We start from the raw sequence: 25721 nt of genomic DNA on the forward strand, positions 1-25721 counted from the left end.
CAGGCAAAACACTTTATGAAATAATGCTTCAAATGAAATGATTCATGGAGTTCTAGCCCTGAAATTCTCTACTGAGTCATGATTAATTTTGATTTCTAAGTAGTACAGATACTTGTTACATAGATGTGGTTAATAATAATTACTGGAAAGAATTTCATTTGCTTGGCATTATGATTTCACTCCAATACTTAGGTGTACTGATAAGTGCTTACTTCAGCAGCGCAGATATCAAAATTGGAATGAAACAGAAAAGATTAGCATGGCCTACATGAGCAGATTCAGTATATATTCTTTCAAAAATAGGTGACACACACTTTTATTAACCCCAGTGGTAACTTGCAGTGGCCAAAACTGATTTTTTAAATTATAATTTCTTATTACTATTTTGAGACAAAATATTGTTCTTTCACCCAGGCTGGAGTGATGTGGTGTGATCACAGCTCACTGCAGCCTCAAACTTCCCAGGCTCAAGCAATCCTCACAACTCTGCCTCCCTCATAGCTGGGATCACAGGTGCTGGCCGCCATGCCTGGCTAATTAAAAAAAATTTTTTTTCTAGAGTTGGTGTCTCGCCATGTTCCTCAGGCTAGTCTTGAACTCCTGGGCTCAAGCAGTCCTCCTGCCTCAGCCTCCCAAAGTTCTGGGATTACAGGCATGAGCAACTGTGCCCAGGCTATGATTGATTGATTGACTTACTTGAGACCAGGTCTCACTCTGTCATCCAGGCTGGAGTGCAGTGGCGTGATCACGGCTCACTACCACCTCAACCTCCTGGGCTCAAGCGATCTTCCCACCTCAGCCTGCTGAGTAGCTGGGACTACAGGCACACGCCACCTTGCTGGGCTAATTGTGTGTGTGTGTGCGTGTGTGTTTGTGTGTGTGTGTAGAGATGGGGTTTCACTATATTGCATAGGTTGGTCTCAGACTCCTGAGCTCAAGTGATCCACCCGCCTCGGCCTCCCAAAGTGCTGGGATTGCAGGCGGGAGACAACATGCCTGACCTGATTTAAATGCTAGAACTTAAAACATTAACTGATTAGCTCTTTTCAAAGATAAAATAATGATGGCTTTTCTTATTTATAGTTTTATTTTATTGCCCCAGATTTTCAAGAGTAACCATAGTTTTATCATTAGAAAAACAAAACAAACAAACAAAAAAACACCCTAAACATTAAAAAACTCCTTGGAACGCCATCTGTACTCCTCCATTATGTCATTTTTCTTTTTTTTTTTAATTTATTTATTATTATTATACTTTAAGTTCTAGGGTACATGTGCATAACGTGCAGGTTTGTTACATATGTATACTTGTGCCATGTTGGTGTGCTGCACCCATCAACTCGTCAGCACCCATCAACTCGTCATTTACATCAGGTATAACTCCCAATGCAATCCCTCCCCCCTCCCCCCTCCCCATGATAGGCCCCGGTGTGTGATGTTCCCCTTCCCGAGTCCGAGTGATCTCATTGTTCAGTTCCCACCTGTGAGTGAGAACATGCGGTGTTTGGTTTTCTGTTCTTGTGATAGTTTGCTAAGAATGATGGTTTCCAGCTGCATCCATGTCCCTACAAAGGACACAAACTCATCCTTTTTTATGGCTGCATAGTATTCCATGGTGTATATGTGCCACATTTTCTTAATCCAATCTGTCACTGATGGACATTTGGGTTGATTCCAAGTCTTTGCTATTGTGAATAGTGCTGCAATAAACATACATGTGCATGTGTCTTTATAGCAGCATAATTTATAATCCTTTGGGTATATACCCAGTAATGGGATGGCTGGGTCATATGGTACATCTAGTTCTAGATCCTTGAGGAATCGCCATACTGTTTTCCATAATGGTTGAACTAGTTTACAATCCCACCAACAGTGTAAAAGTGTTCCTATTTCTCCACATCCTCTCCAGCACCTGTTGTTTCCTGACTTTTTAATGATTGCCATTCTAACTGGTGTGAGATGATATCTCATTGTGGTTTTGATTTGCATTTCTCTGATGGCCAGTGATGATGAGCATTTTTTCATGTGTCTGTTGGCTGTATGAATGTCTTCTTTTGAGAAATGTCTGTTCATATCCTTTGCCCACTTTTTGATGGGGTTGTTTGTTTTTTTCTTGTAAATTTGTTTGAGTTCTTTGTAGGTTCTGGATATTAGCCCTTTGTCAGATGAGCAGATTGCAAAAATTTTCTCCCATTCTGTAGGTTGCCTGTTCACTCTGATGGTAGTTTCTTTTGCTGTGCAGAAGCTCTTTAGTTTAATGAGATCCCATTTGTCAATTTTGGCTTTTGCTGCCGTTGCTTTTGGTGTTTTAGACATGAAGTCTTTGCCCATGCCTATGTCCTGAATGGTACTACCTAGGTTTTCCTCTAGGATTTTTATGGTATTAGGTCTAACATTTAAGTCTCTAATCCATCTTGAATTAATTTTCATATAAGGAGTAAGGAAAGGATCCAGTTTCAGCTTTCTACTTATGGCTAGCCAATTTTCCCAGCACCATTTATTAAATAGGGAATCCTTTCCCCATTTCTTGTTTCTCTCAGGTTTGTCAAAGATCAGATGGCTGTAGATGTGTGGTATTATTTCTGAGGACTCTGTTCTGTTCCATTGGTCTATATCTCTGTTTTGGTACCAGTACCATGCTGTTTTGGTTACTGTAGCCTTGTAGTATAGTTTGAAGTCAGGTAGCGTGATGCCTCCAGCTTTGTTCTTTTGACTTAGGATTGTCTTGGAGATGCGGGCTCTTTTTTGGTTCCATATGAACTTTAAAGCAGTTTTTTTCCAATTCTGTGAAGAAACTCACTGGTAGCTTGATGGGGATGGCATTGAATCTATAAATTACCTTGGGCAGTATGGCCATTTTCACAATATTGATTCTTCCTATCCATGAGCATGGTATGTTCTTCCATTTGTTTGTGTCCTCTTTTATTTCACTGAGCAGTGGTTTGTAGTTCTCCTTGAAGAGGTCCTTTACATCCCTTGTAAGTTGGATTCCTAGGTATTTTATTCTCTTTGAAGCAATTGTGAATGGAAGTTCCTTCATGATTTGGCTCTCTGTTTGTCTGTTACTGGTGTATAAGAATGCTTGTGATTTTTGCACATTAATTTTGTATCCTGAGACTTTGCTGAAGTTGCTTATCAGCTTAAGGAGATTTTGGGCTGAGACAATGGGGTTTTCTAAATATACAATCATGTCATCTGCAAAGAGGGACAATTTGACTTCTTCTTTTCCTAACTGAATACCCTTGATTTATTTCTCTTGCCTAATTGCCCTAGCCAGAACTTCCAACACTATGTTGAATAGGAGTGGTGAGAGAGGGCATCCCTGTCTTGTGCCAGTTTTCAAAGGGAATTTTTCCAGTTTTTGCCCATTCAGTATGATATTGGCTGTGGGTTTGTCATAAATAGCTCTTATTATTTTGAGGTACGTTCTATCAATACCGAATTTATTGAGTGTTTTTAGCATGAAGGGCTGTTGAATTTTGTCAAAAGCCTTTTCTGCATCTATTGAGATAATCATGTGGTTCTTGTCTTTGGTTCTGTTTATATGCTGGATTATGTTTATTGATTTGCGAATGTTGAACCAGCCTTGCATCCCAGGGATGAAGCCCACTTGATCATGGTGGATAAGCTTTTTGATGTGTTGCTGAATCCGGTTTGCCAGTATTTTATTGAGGATTTTTGCATCGATGTTCATCAGGGATATTGGTCTAAAATTCTCTTTTTTTGTTGTGTCTCTGCCAGGCTTTGGTATCAGGATGATGTTGGCCTCGTAAAATGAGTTAGGGAGGATTCCCTCTTTTTCTATTGATTGGAATAGTTTCAGAAGGAATGGTACCAACTCCTCCTTGTACCTCTGGTAGAATTCAGCTGTGAATCCATCTGGTCCTGGACTTTTTTTGGTTGGTAGGCTATTAATTATTGCCTCAATTTCAGAGCCTGCTATTGGTCTATTCAGGGATTCAGCTTCTTCCTGGTTTAGTCTTGGAAGAGTGTAAGTGTCCAGGAAATTATCCATTTCTTCTAGATTTTCCAGTTTATTTGCGTAGAGGTGTTTATAGTATTCTCTGATGGTAGTTTGTATTTCTGTGGGGTCGGTGGTGATATCCCCTTTATCATTTTTAATTGCGTCGATTTGATTCTTCTCTCTTTTCTTCTTTATTAGTCTTGCTAGTGGTCTGTCAATTTTGTTGATCTTTTCAAAAAACCAACTCCTGGATTCATTGATTTTTTGGAGGGTTTTTTGTGTCTCTATCTCCTTCAGTTCTGCTCTGATCTTAGTTATTTCTTGCCTTCTGCTAGCTTTCGAATGTGTTTGCTCTTGCTTCTCTAGTTCTTTTAATTGCGATGTTAGAGTGTCAATTTTAGATCTTTCCTGCTTTCTCTTGTGGGCATTTAGTGCTATAAATTTCCCTCTCCACACTGCTTTAAATGTGTCCCAGAGATTCTGGTATGTTGTATCTTTGTTCGCATTGGTTTCAAAGAACATCTTTATTTCTGCCTTCATTTCGTTATGTACCCAGTAGTCATTCAGGAGCAGGTTGTTCAGTTTCCATGTAGTTGAGCGGTTTTGATTGAGTTTCTTAGTCCTGAGTTCTAGTTTGATTGCACTGTGGTCTGAGAGACAGTTTGTTATAATTTCTGTTCTTGTACATTTGCTGAGGAGTGCTTTACTTCCAATTACGTGGTCAATTTTGGAGTAAGTATGATGTGGTGCTGAGAAGAATGTATATTCTGTTGATTTAGGTCTGCTTGCTGCAGAGATGAGTTCAATTCCTGGATATCCTTGTTAACTTTCTGTCTCGTTGATCTGTCTAATGTTGACAGTGGAGTGTTGAAGTCTCCCATTATTATTGTATGGGAGTCTAAGTCTCTTTGTAAGTCTCTAAGGACTTGCTTTATGAATCTGGGTGCTCCTGTATTGGGTGCATATATATTTAGGATAGTTAGCTCTTCCTGTTGAATTGATCCCTTTATCATTATGTAATGGCCTTCTTTGTCTCTTTTGATCTTTGATGGTTTAAAGTCTGTTTTATCAGAGACTAGTATTGCAACCCCTGCTTTTTTTTGTTCTCCATTTGCTTGGTAAATCTTCCTCCATCCCTTTATTTTGAGCCTATGTATGTCTCTGCGTGTGAGATGGGTCTCCTGAATACAGCAGACTGATGGGTCTTGACTCTTTATCCAGTTTGCCAGTCTATGTCTTTTAATTGGAGCATTTAGTCCATTTACATTTAAGGTTAATATTGTTATGTGTGAACTTGATCCTGCCATTATGATATTAACTGGTTATTTTGCTCATTAGTTGATGCAGTTTCTTCCTAGCCTCGATGGTCTTTACATTTTGGCATGTTTTTGCAATGGCTGGTACCGGTTGTTCCTTTCCATGTTTAGTGCTTCCTTCAGGGTCTCTTGTAAGGCAGGCCTAGTGGTGACAAAATCTCTAAGCATTTGCTTATCTGTAAAGGATTTTATTTCTCCTTCACTTATGAAACTTAGTTTGGCTGGATATGAAATTCTGGGTTTAAAATTCTTTTCTTTAAGAATGTTGAATATTGGCCCCCACTCTCTTCTGGCTTGTAGAGTTTCTGCTGAGAGATCTGCTGTTAGTCTGATGGGCTTCCCTTTGTGGGTAACCCGACCTTTCTCTCTGGCTGCCCTTAAGATTTTTTCCGTCATTTCAACTTTGGTGAATCTGGCAATTATGTGTCTTGGAGTTGCTCTTCTCGAGGAGTATCTTTGTGGCGTTCTCTGTATTTCCTGGATTTGAATGTTGGCCTGCCCTACTAGGTTGGGGAAGTTCTCCTGGATGATATCCTGAAGAGTGTTTTCCAACTTGGTTCCATCTTCCCCCTCACTTTCAGGCACCCCAATCAGACGTAGATTTGGTCTTTTTACATAATCCCATACTTCTTGCAGGCTTTGTTCATTTCTTTTTCTTCTTTTTTCTTTTGGTTTCTCTTCTCGCTTCATTTCATTCATTTGATCCTCAATCGCTGATACTCTTTCTTCCAGTTGATCTAGTCGGTTACTGAAGCTTGTGCATTTGTCACGTATTTCTCGTGTCATGGTTTTCATCTCTTTCATTTCGTTTATGACCTTCTCTGCATTAATTACTCTAGCCATCAATTCTTCCACTTTTTTTTCAAGATTTTTAGTTTCTTTGCGCTGGGTACGTAATTCCTCCTTTAGCTCTGAGAAGTTTGATGGACTGAAGCCTTCTTCTCTCATCTCGTCAAAGTCATTCTCCGTCCAGCTTTGATCTGTTGCTGGCGATGAGCTGCGCTCCTTTGTCGGGGGAGATGCGCTCTTATTTTTGGAATTTCCAGCTTTTCTGCCCTGCTTTTTTCCCATCTTTGTGGTTTTATCTGCCTCTGGTCTTTGATGATGGTGATGTACTGATGGGGTTTTGGTGTAGGTGTCCTTCCTGTTTGATAGCTTTCCTTCTAACAGTCAGGACCCTCAGCTGTAGGTCTGTTGGAGATTGCTTGAGGTCCACTCCAGACCCTGTTTGCCTCAGTTGAAAATGCAGAAATCACCGGTCTTCTGTGTCGCTCGCGCTGGGAGTTGGAGACTGGAGCTGTTCCTGTTCGGCCATCTTGCTCCGCCCCCCCCCATTATGTCATTTTTCATACAACAATCAGCTGAGTTTAATCTACAAAATAGATCTCTTGGTACCTAAGACTCGGGGAAAACTAATGGATTGAAATGACTGAGATCAGAGAGCAAAGTCTAACTAGCTGAGCTTACCTCTCAAAATGATATTAACTAAGTGTGGAATTAGATAACTGATTGTTATAAAAAGTAGATTATAGAAATATATTTAGGCCAGCCTGGGCAACATAGTGAGACCCTGTCTCTACAAAAGATTTTTAAAAATTAGCCTGGCATGGTGGTGCACCCCTGTAGTCCCAGCTCCTAAGGAGCCTGAGGCGAGAGGATTGCTTGAGGTTGCAGTGAGCCATGATTGTGTCACTTCACGCTGTGCTCAGCCATACAGTGACAGAGCCTGTCTCCAAAAAAAAAGAAAAGAAAAGAAATACATTTAGGAGCATGATGTAAATCAATGGAATGTGGAGATTATCCTGCTTCACGAACTTAAACTGTTATTAATATAAAATGATCTCTAGCACTTGAATCACAGAATTTCTCTGACTTTGAGGATATCTCAGTTATCTACTTCCACTCAGTGAAAACCCCCAAACTAAGTGGCTTCAAGCAACAATGAGTTCTACGTGGGTGGGGCTCAACTGGGTGATTCTTCTCTACACGGTGAAGCTGAAGTCACATCTGCAGCTTCATTCAACTGGAAGCCTAGCTTGGGCTGTGACCCTGAAGATGGCTTCTCATTCTGCAGGGTCTCTCTCCACTGGGAACCCATTATCCAGTAATCTAGGCTGAAGCTCTTGACATCATGGAAGCTGGTTTCCAGGAAGGAGCTTTTCAAGAGGACAAGGGAGTATCAGGCCTCTGCTTGCATCATGCTTACTTTTTTTTTTTGAGACGGTGTGTCTCTGTGGCACTGACTGGAGTGCAGTGGTGCTATCTCAGCTCACTGCAGACTCCCACTCTGGGCTTAAGCATTCCTCCCACCTCAGCTTCCCGAGCAGCTAGGACTACAGGTGCATACCTGGCTACTTTTTGTAATTTTTGTGGAGGCTAGGTTTTCCCATGTTCTCCAGGCTGATCTCAAACTCCTAAGCTCAAGTGATTCACCTGCCTTGACCTCTAGTGCATGAGCCACTGCACCCAGCTGCATGTTGCTTTCTAACATGAAAAAAAAAAAAATCATGTTACCAGGTCCAGACTCCGTGTGGAACAGGAACTGAACAAGGGCGTGAACACAAGGATGCATCATTCATTAGGGGCCACCAGTGTGACACTCTACCCATGAGCAGTCACAGGCCTTTTGAAATTCTAGGCACTTGGATGTCTGGCCTTTCAGACGACGGAATAGCTAATAGCTGAGGCATGGAATCTTTCGGCCCGATTTGGTTACTTCCACACTGGACACATACGTGCTTGAGAATCTTCCATAACTCCTTTTTTAATTTTTTTAAAGAATGGGGTCTCACTATGTTGCCCAGTCTGGGCTCAAATTTCCGGGCTCAAGCTGTGCTCTTGCGTCTGCCTCTCCAAGTACTGGGGGATTACAGGTGTGAGCCACTGCACCCGGCCTTATAGCTCTTTTTCACCTTTTTGAGGCTTTTTTTTTTTTTTTAACATCCTTGTGTTTTACTCTGAGTTGTCTTCTGCCCCCATATGCTCTATATAAACTGCTGTTTTAGAAGTGGTTAGATTCAGTGACAATTTTATTGCTTTTTTCCTGTTTATGTTACTTCCTAAAGATACTATCAGTGTAGTGATGGACACACTAGGTGTCTTTCCTTCTTCCTCCCTTAAAGTTTTATTATTTCCTTCCAGTTATGATCCAGATGACTAAGCTACCCTTCCTTCATTCTGTATTAATTGAGTGCCTACTATATTGCCTTATTGGGGAGCAGAATAAATAAGCATTTGTTTTGCGGAGCCTATATTAGAGTGTGGGGAGTTGGACAGTAAGAAAATAACCAGAACAAAATAATTTCAGCCAGTGATAAGTGCTGGGGAGAATATAAAACAGGATAACATGATAGGGAGTGCGCCTGGGGTGGAGGTGGGAGCTCTTTTAGTTTAGGGGGCAGGTAAGACCTTTCTGGGGAAAGACACTTGAGCTGAGATCTGAAAGATAAGCCCTCTATCCTGAGAAGGTAACCAGCTATCCCAGTTTGCTTGGGACTGAGGGCTTTCTCAGGACATGGGACTTTCAGTGCTAAAAGTCCCAGGCAAACTGGAATAGATGGGTAGTCCAAGAAGAGAGGGAACAGCAAGTGCCAAGACCCAACATGAAGAAGCAGCATGGTATTTTGGAGGTGTGACAGAAGGCCAGTGTGGCTGAAAATGTAGTGAGAGAGGGTTGAGTTGAGGCAGATGATGCTGAGGAGGTCAGCAGATACTGGCCCTTTTGAGGCCCTGTCAGTAATTTGGATTTTATTGTAACTGTCTTGGAAAATAGCTCCAGGGTTTTAAACAAGGGAAGATATGGTTTTATTTACTTTTTGGGTGTTGGGGCTGCGGATACGATCTTCCTCTGTTGCCAAGGCTGGAATGCAGTGGTACAATCATGGCTCACTGCAGCCTTGACTTCTGGGGCTCAAGTGATCCTCCCACCTCAGCCTCCCTTGTAGCAGAGACTACAGCTGCATGCTACTGGACGTGGCTTTTTTTGTTGTTGTTGGTAGAGACGGGGTGGTTTCAAACTCCCAGGCTCAAGTGATCTTCCCTCCTTGGCACCCACAAAGTGATGGGATTACAGGAGTGAGCCACTGTGCCTGGCTTTATTTACATTTTCAAATGATCACTGGCTACACAGAGAGGAAACCATTGAGATGCCCGTGGAAGTGGGGAGACAGGTTGGGACGCTGGTCCAATCATCTGTCTTGAGATGATATTGACTTGGCCCAGAGTGGTTGGCAGGAAGAAAGCCCCTTGTGATGACAGACTCCTTCTCACTCCTCCCAGCTCTTCCTCTCCTTCCTGAATCAGCAGCTTCTTTCCCTGAAGAGCGTCTTTGCTGAAGCAGGGATTCCCAGCAGATTTACCATTTTGGAGCAATCCTCAGCCCTACTTGTGTTGCACAGGTGCTTTATCAGCTTTTCTTTGCAGTCTTTTCAAAGTACGCAATTACAATAATACAGCATTTTGTTTGTCTTTAAGGTATCCATTGATTTTCTCAGAGGACCGGATTGATAATGCTTCTGAATGCCAAGCTTAAAATCATTGATTTTTATCTTGGATGCCTTTGAAGAGGTATATTTAGAATTGTGTGACATAAATGGAGCTATACTTGCTAAAGGTTAACCTAGCAGGAGCGTTGAGGTAAGACAATGAAGTAAGAGGTGGACGTGTTGAGTTTTAGGTGACAGGAGGCTGTTCAAGTTGAAATTGTCAGTGTGGAGGCTAAATGAAGCTGAATTCCAAGATTGTTGAGTTGGAAGAGACATGAGTGGGATAAGCTTATGGTAAGTGGTCTGGATCTTTTTAGCAATACAGAAAGTCAGTTGGAAAAAAAAAAAAAAGCAAGCCACGATGCTGCTGAAAGTCAAGCTTAATTGCTGCAGCAGTTTTGGAGTTACCACTCCAAAGGTTTTTCTGGGGACTAACCAAGTGAAGAATGAAGAAACTGCCAAGCACCAGCAAAGATCCACTTGAAGTTGACATGTGTTTTTAGCAAAGTCAGCCTTTGATCAGGCTTACTCTGCCAGGGGCCGAGCAACTGGTGCTAATGTTAACTACTGTTCAGAGAGTTTGGATTTTAGTCACTGATACTTTGAGAAGACGTTATTCTCATGTTTGTTCTTAACAGTAAATAAAAGACTGATTTGTTGTTTTCCTCTTTTTTCACTTTGACCTGTCAGGGGCCTGTAAGTAGTAAGCATTGCCTGTGGAATCCAGTATAAGGAATTTTAATCAACAATTTTTCATAGACCTATTAAACTTGGCTTGTTACATTTAGAATCTGAGCTGTTAGGAAAAATGAAAGCTCTCAAACTTAGCATAATCGCTTTTGTTTGTAGTAGTTTCTATAGCATATTGAAGTTTTAAGGTATATGTCTACTCAGGTGCAGTTTTTGAAATATTTTTGAGGAACTACTACTCACAATAATATCCTGAAGTAGAAATTTGCTAACTGAATGGAAACAGACACCATGTTAGGACCTCCTTTTTTATATATATTAGGTTGAAAATGGTGTATTTGTAGCCAATCCAGTTCAGGAACGTACAATACTAATGAGAAAAGAGGGCGAGTGTGCAAAAAGCATTAATGAGATGCTTCCAACTAAGTAGACTTTCTCGATAGAGTCTCCCCGTCAGCAGCACTCGCTGCCATGGCTGGTCCCACCATCTCCAACACTCTGAAACAGGATCAAACAGCTATGTTGCTCTGAGCTTCCCAGACTTGTTCCCCTGTATAGCCCTGTTCATCTGTGTTTTATTGAGCACTTACTCTGTGCTTTACAAAGCCCTTACCTATGCATACTTGACCGTCTTTTTTCTTCCAGTCATTGTCCAGATTTTTATTCCAGTCAATACACGTTGCAAGCTATGGACATAAATTTGCATGAACCTATAAGAATGCAAAACGGCCCCATTTTTAACTGTAAACACTTTATCATCATCACTGTTAGTATAAATTAGTTGATTTCCTGTTTTGCATATGCTTTGTGAATGTGGAAACCTGATACTTAGCATCATCTTTGCTAAATACAGTCTTGACCAAGCAAGTAAAAGCTTTCTATAGGAGATACTTTGTTTTTAGAATTTACCATTATTTTTGTAGTTTAATGTTTTAAAATAGATGTACAGAGTGTGAAAGTCAAAACAGTGTACAAAGGTTTATGCAGAGAAGTGTTATTCCCACACTGTTGATGAATTCTATATTCTGCCCCCACAGGTAACCACATTTGTTTTCACTTATTCTTCCAGGGTTTCTTCATGCAAATATAATCACATTATATATGTTCTTAATTTCTACCTTAATAGAAGGTAGCAAACTATATATGCCGTTGCGTACCTTTTTTTTTTTTTTTTTTTTTTTTTTGAGATGGAGTTTGACCTTGTCACCCAGGCTGGAGTGCAGTGGCGTGATCTCAGCTCACTGCAACCTCCGCCTCCCGGGTTCAAGCAATTCTGCCTAAACCTCCCGAGTGGCTGGGATTACAGGCGCTCACCACCACGCTTGGCTAATTTGGTGTATCTTTAGTAGAGATGGGGTTTCATCATGTTGGCCAGGCTGGTCTCAAACTCCTGACCTGGTGACCCACCTGCCTCGGCCTCCCAAAGTGCTGGGATTACAGGCGTGAGCCACTGTGCCCGGCCCACTGCACTTTTTTTAAAGTAGGAGGAGTTCTTAACCAGCATAAACCTTTAAGGGATTATGAAACACACTCCCTCAAAGTTTTAAATACCATTTTATATGTTTCTGGTCATAACTTTCATCAGATTTTCAAAGTCATCTGTGACCCCCCCAAAAGATTAAAAATCATCATTCCATAAGAGTTTACACATAACATACGAAAATACCTGGATTTGTAACAAACCATGAGCTGTAGTAAAAAGACAAGGCTAGAAAAAGATGCCATATGTAGAAAAATGCATCTGAATTAATATGTATTTAATGAATTCAGTGTAAGTTTATGCTTTACTTTTATAGTTGGAAATGCTAGAAACGGAAAATATTTATGATTAATTCATTATGAGACTACGAAGTTAAATACTTACACCAAATGAAATACTTATTAGTCCACACTAGAATTTAAGAACAGTATTTTATTTTCATAGGCTTCTATTGTATCAAATATAAATGATAAAATGGTTAATAGTGGTTATAATTTGCATAATTGGATACTTTGAACTGTAGAAAATACTTTTTAGAGGACAATTTGTTTGTTTTACCTGAATAAACATTGTCATGACAAGTTGAAGGCTTGATCTGGGCTTGTCCCATGGGAGAAAATTAAATCTTACTCTAAAAAATGGAAATACTAAAGGAATGCTTGTTGAAAATGTGTGCAATATAAAAAAAAAAAAAAGCCTTCAGAAGGCAAGGGTATATTTAGAACTTGGTAGAAATTGGTTTGTAAACATTTAATTTCAGTGTATTTTTTTTTTCTTTTTGAAAGACGAGCTCTTGCTCTGTTACTCAGGCTGGTCTCGAACTCCAGGGCCCAAGTGAGGATTGTACTTTTATATGCATTCTCTGTTTATTAATAACATGATGTCACTACATTGAAATTCACCAGTTATAAACTGAATAAAGTTTTGAAAATTAGGTGAACATTCAGGAGGTCTGTAAGTTTTTATTCCTTTATAAATTACTACCTATTACTATGTTAATAAGAGTGTGCCTGTTAAAAACATCTTGGTAAAAATGTTATGCTAACAAAGTTGCTAATTTTTCAGTTATTCTCCTTTTTGGGTTTCTTACCAGTGGAAATTTATCCTCTTGGATTTATGTCCTGAATGAAGAATATACATCTTGGGGCATGCAGCTTAAAAAAATGAAGCTTTTTAGAAGCACAGGCATTCAAAACAAATACCAGACAGATTCATTTTTACTTACTTTTCTAATCTAAACCATTTAAAAATGAATTTTCATCTATCTAGGCTACTTTTTTTTCTTCTGAAGATGGAATCTTGCTTTTGTCACTCAGGCTGGAGTGCAGTGGCATGATCTCAATCTCAGCTCACTGCAACATCTGCCTCCTGGGTTCAGGTGATTCTCCTGCCTCAGCCTCCTGAGTAGCTGGGATTACAGGCATGCACCACCACAGCCGGCTGATTTTTGTATTTTTAGTAGAGATGGGGTTTCACCATGTTGGCCAGGCTGGTCTCGAACTCCTGACCTCATGATCTGCCCACCTCGGATTCCCAAAGTGCTGGGATTACAGGTGTGAGCCACCGCGCCCAGCCATTAAGTTATATTTTGTAGCCTGACAACTTTCTAAGTGAACCACTCTGATTTTCTGTTGACATCATCAGTTCTCACTAGGCTTGTGTACGGAAAATCCATAAACTCACTCCATGTTTTAGATATGCCAGTAAGGGAGATTAAAGTACATTTTGCGCCTCTTCACTAGAAACAATAATTATTTTCCTAATGATAGTTGATTTCATTGAGTCTTTATAAAAGAAAAATAAAATATATATAAAGGGTTATAATAAGTTACACAGGTATAAAACTGTTATGTAATATTTGAAAGCTTTCATTGGGGTGAAACTTTTGGCTGATTTTATGTTGCAAGCTGTTAATGAGTGTAGTATCACAAACCTGTCAAGAATTTGTGCTGTATAAAATGGAAAAAAAAGCCCAAGATCTTGATTGGAATACAGGTTGTTCATCCCAAAGCAAAAAATCCAAAGTGCTCTGAAATCTGAAACGTTTTGAGTGCTGACGTGATGCTCAAAGGAAATAATTTCACTAATCTCAGATGTAATAAGTAAAAATAAATAAAAATAAAGGAAATGTTCATAGGAGTATTGTGGATTTTTGATTTTTCTTTTTTTTTTTTTTTTTTTGAGACGGAGTCTCGCTCTGTCGCCCAGCCCAGGCTGGAGTGCAGTGGCGCGATCTCGGCTCACTGCAAGCTCCGCCTCCCGGGTTCACGCCATTCTCCTGCCTCAGCCTCCCGAGTAGCTGGGACTACAGGCGCCCACAACCGCGCCCGGCTAATTTTTTGTAATTTTTAGTAGAGACGGGGTTTCACCGTGGTCTCGATCTCCTGACCTTGTGATCTGCCCGCCTCGGCCTCCCAAAGTGCTGGGATTACAGGCGTGAGCCACCGCGCCCGGCCGGATTTTTGATTTTTCAATTAGGAATGTTCAACTCTTCTTTTTTGTGATGGAGCCTTGCTCTGTCGCCCAGCCTGGAGAGCAGTGGCGCCATCTTAGCTCACTGCAAGCGACGCTTCCCAGGTTCATGCCATTCTCCTGCCTCAGCGTCCCCAGTAGCTGGGACTACAGATGCCCACCACCACGCCTGGGTAATTTTTTGTATTTTTAGGAGAGACGGGGTTTCACTGTGTTAGCCAGGATGGTCTCAATCTCCTGACTTTGTGATCCGCCCGCCTCAGCCTCCCAAAGTGCTGGGATTACAAGCATGAGCCACTGTACCTGGCCAAGGAATGCTCAACTCTTAAGTGTAATGCAAATATTTCAAAATCTGAAAAAATCTGAAATCCAAACACTTCTGGTCCCAAGCATTTCAGATAAGTGTATTCAACCTATATCGGTTTTTTAGTGGAAACACAAATAGAAGAAGAATCTCTTATTTTGAGATTTAGTCCATGTGATAATTTTTTTGGAATAATTTGTAGAGAGGCATGAGGGCATATTGAGGATTGGGAACACCTTCAAGAAATGTTCAGATCATATCATAGGAGGCCATATAATAATAGGCCATATAATTGGGGTCAGGCTGTGGAGTCAGAAGATAATTATTTTTTTTTCCTTATCTATTACTTCTTGCTCTGTTTTCCTAATCTGGATTTACATTAGTTTCAGTTTGGGGCTCCCTCATTATACCCAAATCTGTTTTGGTAATCAAATTAATTTCTGTGTCAAATATTTGGACTTAGCGTTTTCATTCCTTTCTGCAGCAAATACTGACTGTGGGCTGCCTCTCTAAAAGTGCTGCAGAAGGCGCATACCTATGGCACCAACTTGGTGATGCTGGTGCCTCCTCCAGGGGGATCAGGCAGCTTTGCCACTTGCTGTCCTTTTGGTGGAACAGATGGTTTGTGATCTTTGAAAAGTAAGTGATTTTTACTTGTGGCTCATTCCTTGATTTATCTCAAATTCTGAAATTTAAGGCTTTCCTGTTATTTTAAACTTACTTTGTTAAACAGTTGTTTGTGGCCGGGCGTGGTGGCTCATGCCTGTAGTCCCAGCACTTTAGGAGGCCAAGGCGGGTGAATCACCTGAGGTCAGGAGTTCAAGACCAGCCTGGCCAACATGGTGAAACCTCATCTCTACAAAAATACAAAAATTACTTGGGTGCCTGTAATACCTGCTACTTGGGAGACTGAGGCAGGAGAATCACTTGAATCCAGGAAGCAGAGGTTGCAGTGGGCTGAGATCGCACTGTTGCACTCCAGCCTAGGTGACCAAGTGAGACTGTCTCCAAAAAAAAAAAAAAAAAGTGTGCAATAGCTCTGATTACAAATAGTACCAATTATCAATATAAGGTAGGAAGATTTAAAAATATAATTTTTGTGGTTGACATAATAGTATAGTTTTGAAAACTCTCCTGTAAAATTAGTCGAGATAATAATCAGTTCAACAAAGTTTTAGAAAATAAAGTATTTTCACACATTATTTTCGGATGACAGCAAGAACTCTACTCACTATGATAGAATTTCAAAGCTATTAAAATAAGCATGTAAAACACCTGTTTTAGGACACATACAAACTATTAAGCACACAATATAGAAAAAATGTATAGAAACATTTTTTTGTTTTTTTTTTTTTGGTTTTTAACTTGGAGATATGATTTTAATAACTAGATAAGAAATATAGGAGATTTTTATTGGTTAAACTCTAAGTAACACAGGACAATGCCGGAGAGAAGCAGATATTTTAAAAATTGGACTCAAGCGGCATGTATATTCACGTCTTTACTCTTAAACCTGTCTGAAAAACACTTAGAGAAATAGCATTCTTGGTATTATGTTGGTCCAGTGAGGATGAGAAGGTATTTTGACCCAAACATATGGATACAGGCTTCAAGGACACAGTGAGTTATACCATCTGAAGAAACGGGAAACGAAAAGCTGTGTGGCTGGGAATCGGCAGTTTGTAACAACAGCTGGTGCTGTGGGCAGCAGTCTAATAGGGAAACTACTCAGCAGCAAGCCTTGCACACAGACAAAACAAAATCCACACCTGTGGTTGTTTACAAAGGGCAGAAGGGGCCACGGAAGACACATCGTTAATATGGTGGAGAGCACCATTAGCGGTTCTAGCAAAATAAAAAAGAACATGACATACTTTGAAATTCAGAGCCTGACATTAACAAGCTACAGTTTTGACAACTCGTAGAAAGAGATGGTCTCTACAATTTTGAATCTCCAGCACATTTCACAATGCCTGCCTGGCACATACTATGTACCAGGTAAATGTGTGTGGAATTGAAATCAACATTATGTCATATGCACAAATGTTTATACCTCGTTCCAAAAAGGGATAGGGAGGTATTTTGTGGCTATAAGGGAAGAATTGATAAAAACATAAATGTTGATCATGGAGATTTGGAGGAGAAAGACCTCCTGGATTTAAAGCCTGGCTCCTTAACTGTATGACCTAGATAAGTTATTTTTCCTCTTGGAATTCTTAATTTTTGTAAAATGTTCATAATGATGCTTATCTACTGGAGTTGTTAAAAAGATCGGATGCATTTTGTAGACAAAGGGTCTTGCAAAAGGTCTAGCACATAGAAGAGTCTCCGTAAAATTAGGTCCTCTTCTTTACATGCTTCAATTGTGTGTCACTCTTTTTTACCTTTATTAGATTAGTCTAAAGCAGGAGTCAGCAAACCATCCCTCTCTGGCCAATTTCAGCCTATTTTGGAAGTAAAATTTTATTGTAACATTGGCGTGTCCATTTGTTTATGTGTTGTCTGTGGCAGCTTTATGTATGTAACAGTGGAGTTGAGTAGTTGCAGCAGCATCCTTACGGCTTGCAAAGCCTAAAATACTGACTTATTTTTAAATGTACATATATTTTTATAAGGAGACACACTATAGTAATTAAAGCAGTGTATTTTTGGTTTCAGAATGGGCACATAGTTAAACGGAATAATGTATAGAAAAAAAATGTTCCTCAGGCCGGGCTCAGTGGCTCACTCCTATAATCCCAGCACTTTGGGAGGCCAAGGTGGCTGGATCACCTGAGGTCAAGAGTTTGATACCAGCCTGGTCAACAGGACAAAAGCATCTCTACTAAAAATACAAAAATTACCCAGGCGTGGTGGCTCGCCTGTAGTCCCAGCTACTCGGGAGAAACAAACTCAAGAGACACAGTGCTAAAGTTGTGTTTGAAAGTGGCAAATGGAATAAGATCAATGATCAAAACTTGTGTGTGTGTGTGTGTGTGTGTGTGTGTGTGTGTATGCATGCTGGTGTGGATCGTTAATTATTGACACATTTAACTCATGTAGTCTTCACAATAACTGTATAAGGTAGGTATGTACTTTTATTATTTCCACTCTACAAATGAGAAAACAGATACTCCATGACTTTCCCAGGGCCACCCAAAAGTGTTAGAGCCGGAATTCAACCTCTGGAGCCTGAAGTCCATGCTATCGCTGCACTGTCCTGTGGTAAGGGAAAAGGCCAAGGTGTCTCCTGGTTTTAGAGCTAGTATTTGGAAGGATTGCAGCTGAGCTATGTTTGCATGTATACCAAACCTTATTGAGCACTGACAAACTACAAAGTGTTTCTTACAAACATTTTTACCTTGTGATGTTAATGATCGTAACCCCCCTTGCAGTTACCCTTTTGATAATTCATGTATATCGGGAAAAGCCTTCATGCAAAAGTTGCCATTTTGGAAACACTTTGAAAACTCTGGTTCAGTGTTAAATTTAGGAAGATGTGTGGTGACAGTTTTCTTTCTGTGGTCTTATGCGTATATTTTCCATCTCTTTACCACTAATTACCACTAATATGCAACAACAACAAAAGGGTGTGATTGTTAGAAAAATCTTGTAAAGAGCCTAAAACTTTAAAACTTTGAAAATAATCTCCAAACTCATTAAACAGCTTAATATTTGTTTCCAAAGTCCTAGCCTCTGGCTTGGTGTATCATATTTTGGATGGTCAGTTTACAAGTCATGTAGACCTCATTGCTGCTGAGAGCTCACTGGGCCTTAGTGTTCTTGTACCAGGATTGCATAAGAAATAAACACGTTTCTTTGGAAAATTGAAAATTTTAGCAAATTTTTCCTGAAATATCTTGCCAGTTCTCTATGGCATTCTAGTTTCCTTGAAAAGAAAGAAATTTTGTTTTGTTCTGTTTTAAGACAGAATCTGTCCTGTCACCTAGGCTGGAGTGAAGTGGCGTGATCTTGGCTCACAGCAGCCTCCACCTCCGGGGCTCCCCGCTCAGCCACCTGAGTAGTTCAAACTGTAGGCACGCACCAACATGCCCAGTTAATTTTGTTTATTTTGTATAGGGCCAAGGTCCCACTATGTCCCCCAGCCTGGTTTCAAACTCCTGGGTTCAAGCAGTGCTCTTGCCTTCACCTCCCAAAGTGCAGGGATTACAGGCATGAGCCATCGCACCCAGCCAGAAAGAATTTTTTGTACTATTTAAGTCTGGGACCCAGTATAAGAAATTTCCATATGCGAAATCACTCTGAATAAACTGCAGTTGAAGATACTGTTCATTAGGTTGTGTGATGGCGCCTGTAACAAATTATCAAGGTTTATACCATAAAAAGGTTTATTTCCTGTAAGGAACTGGTACATTTGTTATTCTGAGAAAGGGAACACTATGTAATACATTGGATTTTCTATTTGCCCTGGCTGGTAGGAAGCTTATGTCTAAGTGTTGGGCTCAGTTACTAGGGCTTTTTGTTGTGTATTAATGTTAATTGGTCTTCTTTTATCTGGTTTTTTTTTTTTTTTTTTTGAGATGGAGTCTCCCTCTGTCACCTAGGCTGGAGTGCAGTGGCACAATCTCGGCTCACTGCAAGCTCCGCCTCCCGGGTTCATGCCATTCTCCTGCCTCAGCCTCCCTAGCGGCTGGGACTACAGGTACCTGCCAGCTCACCCAGCTAATTTTTTATATTTTTAGTAGAGACAAAGTTTCACCATGTTAGCCAGGATGGTGTCAATCTCCTGACCTCATGATCTGCCTGCCTCAGCCTCCCAAAGTGCTGGGATTACAGGCGTGAGCCAATGCGCCTGGCCTTACCTGGATTTTTAATGTAAATTCCTTATATCCTTTTTGGAATTAGGTCACACATAAATCAATTACTATCTATTTCTGTGAGACTTAACTCCTTCTCACATAGGAGTTAAACCACATTAAAAATTAAATCCTGGCTTTTTCCAAGTCCCAGCCTAGGGCTTTGCCATGTAAATCTGTGGGAGTAGGGATGTGGGTTTTCAACATTAAACAGCCCTTGTATCTTTGAGCAGTGCTTGTGTACAATGTGTGTACAGGTAGCTAGTGGCATCACAATTGAATAAAGTATGCTGTTTTTGCAGGCACGTGTTAGGACTCAGTGAACAACATGTTATGGACGCGCTCGAATGAATCTATCAATCAGTGGTGTAACCCTGGGAATCAAGCCTTCCATTACGTCTGCCAGAGACTTGGAGTCTGTCACATCATCGCTGAGCCCAAAGGTGAGGTGCACTCATGGTCTTGCACCACCATGGTCATCCCATCACCTCAAAGCTATTGCAGGGAGGCCAGGCAGGAAAGAGACCCCGCCTACTGGGAAGAAGGCAGGCGTGAGCAGACCAGGCAACCAGTCCGCAGGAGCCACAGGCCAGGCCTTCCTAAAAGATACACACCTGTTCCTGTCTTGCCTGTGTGAATGCTGGGGGCAGCGTGTGCTGCAATCAAGGGAGCTCCAGCTTAACTGACCTACATGGCTCGCTCTCCCTGCGGAGCAGCAGTGTGATGAAAACCTTTCACAGGATTCCATCTCTTAGTACGGAATTGTTGGTAAATGTTTTTAAAGATACCGTTCACATTTCTGTGGTCTTTCTCCTCTTGTCCCCAGCTTGAAGTTGTTGAAGTTGGGGCTTGTCTCTTTGATCCCACATATGAAACCTGCATTGTGCCACACAGGGACAGACCCTTGCCTTGGGAGGGACTGAATGATGACTTCATGTGGCCCCTTCATTTTACAGAGGAGGAATCTGGGTCGTACCATGCTGGCAGAGTTGGTGCAGACCACTCAGAGAGCAGGAACTAGGAACTAAAGGCCAGCTGCTGCCCGGTAATCTAATGCATACTTCCTTCAACTTGAATGGGTTGTGAGCCATCCCTAGGGGCTAGCCCCCCACCTCCTCATGCCAGGGGTTTTTGTTTGCTCCATGGCAACCATCTTTCCTGTCCCTTCTTTCTCATCACCCTGCTCGCTTTCTCCCTGCCTCAGTGGCCTGTCATTGCTCTCTATTGAGTGCCCCTTCCTTCATGGCTCTCCTGGACCTCAGCCAGGCTGGTGTGCTGGGTGGGGACAGCACCTTGTCACCAGGGACAGCTGCTTTGCAGGGCCTGTTGGCCAAGGTCCCGCAGCATTGGACTCAGTGGTGTGTGCAAATCTCTCTTCTCCTTTTGTGTTGCAGCGAAGATGCCGTGAGGAAAGCTGGCATGGCGCACAGTAAATCCAGCAATGATACGGAGAGCCATGTGTTCCTGAAGGCCAAGCCCCGGGTAAGTCCATAGCGGGTGAGTCCCTCTGGCAGAGAGGCTGGGAAAGGAGAGTGTCACAGGCTCTGGAACCTCTCTGTGGGGGGTTCTAGGGAGACGGAGTGGTGTGGTTGCTCGTTGATTGATCACAGGGAGTCGGGATGGGGTGGTTGCTCATTGATGACTGGGAGTCTGGGTGGGGTGGTTGCTCATTGATTGATTATAGGGAATCAGGTTGGGGTGACTATTCATTTATTGATCACAGGAAGTCGGGGCAGGGCCTGTTGGCCAAGGTCCCGCAGCATTGGACTCAGCGGTGTGTGCAAACCTCTCCTTTTGTGTTGTAGCGAGGATGGCAAGAAGAAAGCTGGCGTGGCGCACAGTAAATCCAGCAACGATAAGGAGAGCCATGTGTTCTGTATCTATCTCTGTGTCCATGGCTTTGGCCTCTGAGCGCATGGCTCTGCCCTGATGGTCATCTTTCTTTTCTTAAAGGGTAGCACATGTTTGAGGTTGAGTAGTTCTATCAGCCTATTTCCTGCCTCTCTAGTTTTGGGAGTTCTTTGATTTTGTCTAGTCTCTAAACTTTCTGGTCCAAGCTGGCAGTGTTTCTGCTGGGAGAACATTCTAAAATCCTTGTGGAACTTCTCCGTATGTGATGGAATTCATGGCATCAGATGAGGTTTCTCCACAGATCTTTCCTGGATAATTCTGTCTCTCTTCCTCACTTCTGTGAGATGATTGAGGGGATTCAGGAGTCTCATGTGTAATCTCTTTGGCACTAGGGAAATTTGCAAGACATGCCACACCCTTGGCATTCCTCTACAGAACACACTTTCCTAACAGTGAATCTCCTAGTTTTAGGATTTTGGTTTTTTCCAATCTAAGCAGTCTGAGAATTTCCCAAATAATCAAGTCTAGGTTCCTTTGGCATAACAGTTCTTCCCTCAGTTTATCTGGTTTTTTGTACTTTTAAATTCTTTATATTTTTTATTATACCCTCTATTCTCTTTCCTCTTGCATTTACTATAAGCAGGAAAAAGAAACCAAGCTGAGTCGTGAATGCTTTGATTGGAAGTCTGCTGAGCTGAATGTGCAAGCTCATTACTTATGATTCTGCCTTCCACACAGCTATAGGACACAATCCAACTAAATTTTTGCCATTATATAACAAAGATCATCTTTGGTCTAGTGTCCAATAACGTGTTCCTTGTTTCCTCTGTGCCCTTAGCATCACCTTTAATGTCCATGTGTCTCAGCATTCAGTTTATGATAATGTGTGTGTTCTTGAAGAGAACACAGACTTTCTGTATGAAGTTGCTCGTTTCCTTTAAGGCAGAGTCTGGGTGACAGAGTCTTTAACATCCACATTTCTATAAACAGTGTGTTGGAAGGCATCCTAGGCCTTTTCTGTCATGCTTCTCACAAGTCTACCATCGCTCCTTCATTATCCAGTTCCAAAGTCACTGCCACATTTTTAGGCACCCCACTCCTGGTAACAAAATTCATGTTTCCTGTGGCTGCTATAACAAGTTACTACAAACTTAGTGGCTTAAAAGAACAGAAATTTAATCTCTCACAATTTCCAAGACCAGAAGTTCAAAGTCAGTACCATGGGCAAAAAATCACAGTGGCAACAGGGAGGCTACAGGAGAGGAACCTGTTCCTCACATCTTTCAGCTTCTGGTGACTGCTTGTACTCCTTGGCTTGTGGCTGTATCACTCCTGTCTTCAGGGCCAACATCACAGAGTAAATAAATTCTCCTTATGTTCCATCTTCACATTGCCTTTTCCTCTGTGTGTGAATTTCTGCCTCCCTCTTAGGAGGATACATGCAATTGCACTTAGGGGCCACATATAACCCAGGATAAACCTCCATTTCAAGATCTTTAACTTCATCACACCTGTAAAGAACCTTTTCCCAAATAAGGTAACATTTACAGGTTTCAGGAAATAGGACCTGATTTCTTTAAGGACTGTTATTTAGCCTCCCACAGATAGAAAGTTAGTGATTGTCAAGGGCCAAGGATGCTGTTGGGGGAAATGGAATTTTCATTTGGAATGATGAAAATATTCTAAAATTGGACTGTACATGGTGGCTCATGCCTATAATCCTAGCACTTCGGGAGGCCTAGGCAGGCGGATCACTTGAGGTCAGGAGTTTGAGACCAGTCTGGCCAGTATAGTGAAACCCCGCCTCTACTAAAAATACAAAAATTAGGAGTCGTGGTGCACATCTGTAGTCCCAGTTACTCAAGAGGCTGAGGCAGGAGAATCGCTTGAACCTGGAAGCGGAGGTTGCAGTGACCTGAGATCATGCCACTGCACTCTAGCCTGAGTGACAGAGGGAGACTCTATCTCATAAAAAAAAAAGGAAGAGAAAAATGTTCTAAAATAGATTTTGATAATACTGCACAACTCTGAATGTAGTACCAGAAACCACTGAATGGCATGCTTTAAATGGGTGAATTGTCTCTCAGCCAACCTATTACATAGAGATTTGTAATGGAACCAGTAAAGGTGATGGATAACAGGTCTGTCCTTCCTTGGTGGCCAGGTCAGGACAGGCATGATCTCCTTGGGTAGGGGGCACTGCTGTGGCTGCCCAGTCCCTTAATAATGAAATCTCACACTTGGACAGAACTGGGACAGAAGCAGTGGAGCAGGCTGTCTGGGGGCATTGGCCATCTTAGAGAAGGCCCTCCATGTGGCTTCCTCCAGGAATCCAGATCTTTGGGCTGCCTTTTGTTTTTTTTTTAATTTAATTGCAAGATTTAATAGAGTGAAAACAGAGCTTCCATGCAAAGGGAGGGGACCCAAAGGGGGCTGCCGCTGCCTGCTCGAATGTCTGGGTTTATATCCTGATCATTGTCCCTCCCCCTGTGCTCTTAGGCGATATACATGATTTGACTATTTCTTTACCTCCTGCTTTAGCCTTATTTGTATTTTACTGAGTCCTCTTTACTACCTGATTGGGTGTGAGCTGAGCTACAAGCCCCATGTTTAAAGGTGGGTGCGGTCTCCTTCCACAGCTAGGCTTAGGAATTCTTAATCGGGATCCTTGGGCTGCTCTTGCTGCAGCCTGCCCATGGTCCGGGTCCATCTCAGCTATGTGAGGGCACACTCGGTGGTGTTAGAGTGTCTTGTGTGTGCTTGACACACCCCTACTCACTTCTATAGGAGAACACAGAGGACATAGGAAACCTTTAAAACATACATGTGATTTTCTGGTCACAGTGTTGGGTTCAGGCTGAGCTGCTTGGGGCAAGTGGGGCACCCCCCAACCCCCGGGGGAAGCCCAAGTCCAGGACACCGGCTGCCCCTCAGAGGGAGGGCTGGCTTGTGGGGGCTGCCGGCTTCCCAGCACCAGCTGGGCCTCAGCCCTCCCGGCATTCCTGCTGAGCACTGTGGGGCACCTGTGCTCAGCGGGGCACAGGGGCATCAGGGATCCTGCTGCAGGCACCCCTGTGCCGCTCGCATGAGGACCATGTCCTCACCGTGAAGGATGAAGAGCAAGACCCTCAGGACCTGCGTCCTCAGAATACCATGCACTGCACCACCCATTGAGAGGCGACCTGACAGCTGGCGGGGCCATGCAGTGAGTGCCTCCCTGTGCTGCCCGCCACTCTGGGCAATGGCCTGCAGCCCTCTGGTGATAAGAGGGCTCCCCTTTTTCATGTGTACTACCCCATCATTTGTGATTGTTATGATAAAGTCATGATTCCTGTGTGCATCAGGAGTTGTCACTGTGTGCCCTTCTCCATGAACCTGGGCCTGCTGTCCTGTCAGGAAGCTGTCAGCCTTGGGGCCAGCCCTGACCTCAGCCCTCCTTTTCTGACATACTGTCCCATTACTTGGCTTGTGGTTCATCCTCCAGCTTCCTGGCAAAGTTCCCGCCCCCTGAAGCAGGAAGAGGCTGAGATTAATGCCAAGGAAATGGGGCTGTGGGCCTGGGAGGACTGTGCTGCCTGCCGGGCGAGGGTGGCACTGAGCTGGCCACTTCCAGACAGTGGACACAGCTGTGCTGTGGTGGGAGGGGCGGCGCAGGTGTGGCCACGGCACTCTGGAGACAGCCTTCTGAGGCCTGTCAGCGATATTGTCAGGGCGGGAGGGGACAGCGTCTTGCCCCCAGGAGAATACAGTCTGGGCAGGAGACCCAGAGTGATCGTGTGTTTGGAAGGCAGCTCCAGCCCAGCTAGGGGACCAGGAAAACCCTCCTGCTTCCAGGGGGGTGTGTGCGGCTCTGCCTATGCCTGTCTTCCAGGGCAGTTGGCAGGTCCCAGGATAAGCAAGACTCCTTGCTGGCCCAGGAAGGTCCCTGAAGGCAGCAGGGGCTATGAAGAAACACCTGATAGCCAGTGAGGAACAAGGCACATGACTAGGAAAGAAAGAGCTTTATTTTCAGTCTTCAAAAGGTAGGGCAATACTTCTTTTTTCTTTTTTTTTCCTTTGAAACAGAGTCTCGCTGTGTCGTCCAGGCTCGAGTGCAGTGGCGCGATCTCGGCTCACTGCAAGCTCTGCCTCCCAGGTTCACACCATTCTCCTGTGTCAGCCTCCCGAGTAGCTGGGACTACAGGCGCCCGCCACCATGCCTGGCTAATACTTTTTGTATTTTTTTTTTAGTAGAGACAGGATTTCCCCATGTTAGTTAGCCAGGATTGTCTCAATCTCCTGACCTCGTGATCTGCCCGCCTCTGCCTCCCAAAGTGCTGGGATTACAGGTGTGAGCCACTGCGCCCGGCCAAGGTAGGGCGATA

At 42.6% G+C, this 25721-nt stretch overlaps 1 long non-coding RNA gene across 2 annotated transcripts in view; it reads left to right on the plus strand.

The window, feature by feature from the left end:
• The window catches only part of LOC105465826 (uncharacterized), a 46528-nt gene extending 21843 nt beyond the window's left edge, over nt 1-24685 (plus strand). Inside the window, exons 6-13 of one of the 2 annotated variants that reach the window (XR_011613835.1) lie at nt 9754-9915; nt 15195-15349; nt 17840-17914; nt 19231-19352; nt 19809-20274; nt 20463-20551; nt 20901-20988; nt 21230-24685. This is a non-coding gene — a long non-coding RNA (uncharacterized lncRNA). The remainder of the gene's footprint in view (nt 1-9753; nt 9916-15194; nt 15350-17839; nt 17915-19230; nt 19353-19808; nt 20275-20462; nt 20552-20900; nt 20989-21229) is intronic. The other variant, XR_011613836.1, reaches the window with a different exon arrangement.
• The last annotated feature ends 1036 nt before the right edge of the window (nt 24686-25721 follow it).

Source organism: Macaca nemestrina, chromosome 15, assembly GCF_043159975.1.
Source record: "Macaca nemestrina isolate mMacNem1 chromosome 15, mMacNem.hap1, whole genome shotgun sequence".
In the NCBI taxonomy this organism is placed as follows: Eukaryota; Metazoa; Chordata; class Mammalia; order Primates; family Cercopithecidae; genus Macaca; species Macaca nemestrina.